Source organism: Rhinatrema bivittatum, chromosome 4, assembly GCF_901001135.1.
Source record: "Rhinatrema bivittatum chromosome 4, aRhiBiv1.1, whole genome shotgun sequence".
Classification (NCBI taxonomy): domain Eukaryota; kingdom Metazoa; phylum Chordata; class Amphibia; order Gymnophiona; family Rhinatrematidae; genus Rhinatrema; species Rhinatrema bivittatum.
In genome coordinates this window covers 164,204,187-164,210,450 of record NC_042618.1, presented here as the reverse complement: position 1 = coordinate 164,210,450, position 6,264 = coordinate 164,204,187, and positions in this window count along the sequence as shown.

Sequence of the window (6,264 nt, the reverse complement as noted above, 5' to 3'; positions counted from 1 at the left end):
GAAACAGTTTTTTATGCACATTCACAAAAAAAACCAAAAAAGGATCCAGTACCTACTCCCCTAAAGAGGAAGCAGTACACATAAGAATAGAAGCACATAAAAACTCTTTAAAGTGTTGGACTAGCAAATAAGGAAAAACAAGTGTCAAATACATATAACAACTTAAGAAGTTGCCATACTGGGTCAGACTGAGGGTCCATCTGTTACAAATAGTGGATCCAAGGATAGGAAGTAACAGTCTTACCCTGAATGAAGGCTGGCTCCGGTTCTGAAGGCAGCTAGCGGAAAGGATAAGACTCAACCAGAGCTCCATCCAGTAGTCAAGGCAGACCACATGCAACCCAATCCAGAATCCAAAGCAGGGTCAGGGCAGGCAGCGAACAATCCAAGATCCAGAGTCCAAACCAGGGTCAGGGCAGGCAGCGAACAATCCAAGATCCAGAGTCCAAAGCAGAGTCAGGGCAGGCAGCGAACAATCCAAGATCCAGAGTTCAAACCAGGGTCAGGGCAGGCAGCGAACAATCCAAGATCCAGAGTCTAGACCAGGGTCAAGGCAGGGAGTGAGCAATCCAAGATCCAGAGTTCAAACCAGGGTCAGGGCATGCAGTGAGCAATCCAAAATCCAGAGTCCAGACCAGGGTCAGGGCAGGCAGCAAACAATCCAAAATCCAGAGTCCAGACCAGGGTCAGGGCAGGCAGCGAACAATCCAAGATCCAGAGTCCAAAGCAGAGTCAGGGCAGGCAGCGAACAATCCAAGATCCAGAGTTCAAACCAGGGTCAGGGCAGGCAGCGAACAATCCAAGATCCAGAGACCAAACCAGGGTCAGGGCAGGCAGCGAACAATCCAAGATCCAGAGACCAAACCAGGGTCAGGGCAGGCAGCGAACAATCCAAGATCCAGAGTCCAAAGCAGGGTCAGGGCAGGCAGTGAGCAATCCAAGATCCAGAGTCCAGACCAGGGTCAGGGCAGGCAGCGAGCAATTCAAAGTCCAGGGTCCAACATCAAGGCAAAGCAAGAAGAACACCAAAAGCGAATCCCACACGAAGCAGCCTGTTGCCGAGGCAGAAAGGTGAAGCAGAGCTGGTGTTTAAATCTCTGCTGTTCCTGCGCTACCGCGGGAACCTCCAGCAGGAGCGCCCAGCGTGATGGGGGGAGGAGCCACACCTCCCAAAGCACTGCTCCAGGAGACAGTCGCTGCTGGCAGCCATCGCCGTGCTGCGGGATTGCTGAGGAGGGAGGCGATTCCACTCGATTCTTAACACCATCAAGCTCAGTATCCTGTTTCCAAAAGTGTCCAACCCAGGACACAAGTACTTGGTAGGATCCCAAACAGTAAATAGATCCCATGCTGCTAATGCCTAGGGATAAGTACAGGCTTTTCCCAAGTCTATCTGGTTAATAATAGTTTATGGACTTCTCCTCCAAGAACTTGTCCAAACCTTTTTTAAACCCAGCTACGTTAACTGCCTTCACCGTATCCCCTGACAATGAATTCCAGAGCTTAATTTTGCATTGAGTACAAAATTATTTCTCCAATTTGGTTTAAATGTGCTACTTACTAACTTCATGGAGTGTACCCTAGTTTTTGTATTATTTGAAAGAATAAATAACCAATTCACATTTACCTATTCTATTCCATCCATAATGTTAAAGACTTCTGTCATATCCCTCCCTGCAATCTCTTCTTCAAGCTAAACAGCCCTAACCTCTTTAGCCTTTCCTCATATAGCAGGAAGTACAAAGATAGTTTTCTAGACAAAGGACAATATTATTATCTTTATCCAGCTAATGATACCTTATACACCTAAGCATGCTGTTAACTTTCTTTGTCCTATTATTATTATGATTGGCAATCCCAGCATGCCACCTTGTTCACTAGACTCCCGGCTCCTTGGTGCAACAGAACGTGGCCAGTGCTCATCACCATCTTGGTCCTACTGGCACCTGCCTTAGGCGCACATGTGCACATAGATAGGCACCTTGATGGGAAACTAGAGGAGTCACACTCCGATGATATCATCCACTTCAGGTACTTAAACTCCTGCATTCCTTGCCTTAGATACAGGTCTCCTGATGTGCCTCAGCTCTTCAGTGCATGTTGCTCTCTTTCCTGTGCTCCGGTCTTTTCATCATGTTCCTGTGTTCCTGTCTGTATTGCCTTGCCCTTGCCCTGCCTAGTCGTTGCCTGGTCCTTCCTGTCTTGGCCCTTATCTTGTCTTCCTTAGCTTGTTTTCTTGGATTCTGACCTTGGCTTGGACCTGTCTTTGCCCTGTCTGCTGCCCTTTGGTTCATCTGCTGTTTCCATTGTCTGCTGCCTGCCCCAACTTGTAGCCTGTCTGCTGGTTTCCATTGCCTGCTGCCTGCCCTGACCCTTGCCTTTGACTCTCTCTCTTGACTACCCTAAGGACCCACCTAAGACCTGCTGGCCGCCAGAACCCAAGGGCTCAAACTGTGGGGGATGCGGCTGGTATAGGCAAAGCTCTAGCCTATGCCATCGCAGGGTGCATCAACCAGCTGCCAGTAAGGTCTTAATAGGTTCACCTGCTAAGTTGCACCAACCACACCAAAGCACCAAAGTTTCACCATTACCAGATACGTTACAGACAATTATTCCTAGTCTCTTTCCTTTTTGGCAGTTTCCAGTTCTTGTCCTCCTAACTGATAAATGGATAATGGATTTCTATACCCAGATGCATATTTTTACATTTTCTTGCACTGATAAACAACTTCCAATCCTGTAATCATTCTTTCATATTTTTCAGAACCTGTTCCTCGAGCAATGGGCAAACCAAAAGGTAATGCATGGTCTGCCTCTCATCAGAATCACATAATGTAGAGCAGTGGTTCTCAACCTTTTTTCGGCCAGGACACACCTGACAGATGGTTCTCACATGCGTGACACACTGAACATGTGACCATCACGGGGCTAAATGTAAACATGCACTCTGCATCCACGGGAACCCCCTCGACCCCCGACAATGGGTCAGAACAGAACTAGGTCATTACCCATACAACTCACCATACAAAAAAGATATTCTGGTTCTGGTGACATCTTAGTAAAAGCAAAACAAACACTCTTTACTACTAGGTACAATAGCCGTCCTTATGAAAAGACAGTAATTTACCACTAATGCGTATCCTATTGAGAAAACACAACAAATAAGACTGATACAAATACCTGCATGCTACTAAAATACCTCACCTTGGTCACACACAAAGCTGACAACCACAAATTATAAATTTGGAGACAGAAACTGGAATGGAAAACAAAAAAAGCCACTCTGCATGCAGTGCAAACCTGGAGAAATGGAAACAAATATAGCACCTAACATAGTCTCAGGATCTGCAATAATGCATACAAACTAATCTGCACAAAGTTACACCTGCATTATGGCATGCACTCCAACAGTAACAAGGGCTTTACTCCAGTGGGACTTCTTTTTCGCTGCCATGGGGATGGGATCCCATGGTAGCCTTGATTTGTTGGGGTCGGGTTTCTTCTTCACCGCCACGGGGATGAGCTCCCGTGGTGGCCATGCTTCGACACTGCCACTCCTCCCAACCCCCCACCCCCAGCCTATGCTATGTCTCTTCTTCCTGCCTCACCGGCCAATCAGAAGCTTCCTCCCTTCTTTCTACTCCCACTGGCAGGTAAAAAGAAGGAGGCTTCCGATTGGCCTGCGTAGGGGCAGGAAGAAAGGAAAATTGGTTCTTACCTGCTAATTTTCATTCCTGTAGTACCATGGGATCAGTCCAGACCCTGGGTTATGTCACCAATCCAGCAGAGGGAGGCAGAGAAAACATTCTAATGACTCTGACGTATACCCTGGAGCACCACCTGCAGTCAATCAGTATTGACCAGTATCAAAGCAGAAATTTAACTACTAACATATTAACTAACTATCTAAACAGGAGAACGAATTTCCAACTCACAATTCCTAAATGGAAGCAGAATCCCCCCAAAAAAATCTTGGGAATAAACAAGAAAATATTAAGAAAAATAGACAGCATGAAAAGGCGGTTTAATCACCCAAACAGTGAACAAGCGGACTCTCCGAAAAGATAAATATAATACACAGACATAAAGGGTGGGCGTCTGGATTGATCCATGGTACTACAGGAACGAAAATTAGCAGGTAAGAACCAATTTTCCTTTCCCTGTACGTCCCTGGATCAGTCCAGACCCTGGGATGTACCAGAGCTGATTCAATTAGGATGGGACCCAGAGAGTCCCACTCGGAGAACACTCTCTCCGAAGGCTGCCGAACTTGGAGCGTGAACATCCAAGTGGTAATGACGAGCAAAAGTATGCAACGACTTCCAAGTCGCTGCTTTACAAATCTCCTGAGGAGAAACTGACATTCTGCCCAAGAGGTAGCCTGTGACCTAGTAGAATGAGCTCTCAACCCTTCAGGAAGGTCACGACGAGCTAGAAGATAAGCTGAACGAATTGTCTCTTTTAACCAACGAGCAATCGTAGCCTTCGAAACCTTATGATCTTTGCGAGGGCCACTCCACAAAACAAACAAATGATCAGACAATCACAAATTGTTTGTAACTTCAAGATAACGCAACAGAGCTCGTCGTACATCCAATTTTTTAAGATCCCTAGAGGAAGGATCCAAACGATCTAAACACGGAAAAGCCGGAAGCTCTATGGACTGATTTAAATGGAAAGAAGATACTACCTTAGGTAAAAAAGATGGTACAGTCCGTAATGAAATTCCTGTATCAGAAATTCTAAGAAAAGGCTCTCTACAAGACAAGGCCTGCAACTCTGAAATTCTACGAGCTGAAGAAATGGCCACAAGAAACACCACCTTCAATGTGAGATCCTTCAAAGTTGCATGATAGCTGAACACAGAGCCCTAAGAACCAAATTCAAACTCCAAGCAGGACAAGGATTCCGAAATGGAGGACGTAGATGTTGCGCACCTTTGAGAAAACGCGCTACATCCGTATGCACAGCCAAGGATAATCCCTGAACCTTACCAAGAAAACATCCAAGTGCTGCCACTTGTACCCACAAGGAACTACAAGACAAACCCTTGGCTAATCCATCTTGTAAAAAAGATAAAATATTGGATACAGAAGAGTGAACTGGATCTACTTGATGCTCATTACACCAAGATTCAAAAACCTTCCACACCCTTGCATAAGCCAAAGATGTAGAAGGTTTTCTAGAACGCAATAAAGTAGTCACTACAGCATCTGAATAACCTTTATTCTTTAACTGACGCCTCTCAAAAGCCATGCCGCTAGAGAGAAGCGTTCGACCTCTTCCAAACAAACCGGACCCTGAGACAGAAGGCATGGAAGATCTCGAAATCGAAGGGGATCCAGTGCTAGTCTGACCAGGTTTGCGAACCACAGACGGCGTGGCCACTCCGGAGCCACTAAGACAATGTCGACTTGTTGAACTTCTATCTGACGCAGAACCTTGCCGATCAGAGGCCAGAGAGGGAACACGTAGAGAAGAACATCCCTTGGCCAAGGAAGTACCAGAGCATCTACTCCTTCCGCTCCTCCTTCCCTCCTGCGGCTAAAGAACTGAGGGGCTTTGGCATTCTGAAATGTGGCCATGAGATCCATTGCCGGAGTGAACCATCTGTTGCATATCATTTGATAGGCTTCCTCGCACAGTTCCCACTTGCCTGGGTCGAGATGATGCCGACTGAGAAAGTCGGATTGAATGTTGTCCAATCCGGCAATGTGTGAGGCTGCGATGCTGAGCAGATGTTGCTCCGCCCAGGCGATCAGCTGTTGAGCTTCCTGAGCTACCAGGAAGCTTCGGGTTCCTCCCTGACGGTTGATGTATGCTACCGTGGTCGCATTGTCGGAAAGAACCCATACCGACTTCCCGCAAACGAGAGGTTGAAGAGCGATTAAGGCTAAACGAACCGTTCTGGTCTCTAAAAGATTGATCGACCACTGCGCTTCCTCTTCGGACCACTGACCCTGAACAGATGTATTCTGACATACCGCTCCCCAGCCTGAAAGACTGGCGTCAGTAGTGACCACAGTCCATTCCGGAATCTCTAGCGGTACACGTCGTTGCAGATTCGCTGTCTGTAACCACCAATCTAGGCTGGAATGAGCCATCTCTGTAAGAGGAAGGGGAAGGTGGTATAGTTCCGAAACCGGATTCCAGCGTGAAAGCAATGCAGACTGAAGTGGTCTCATGTGCGCAAAGGCCCAGGGAACCAACTCCAGAGTAGAGGTCATTGAACCTAAAACTATCAAGTAATCCCGCACACAAGGA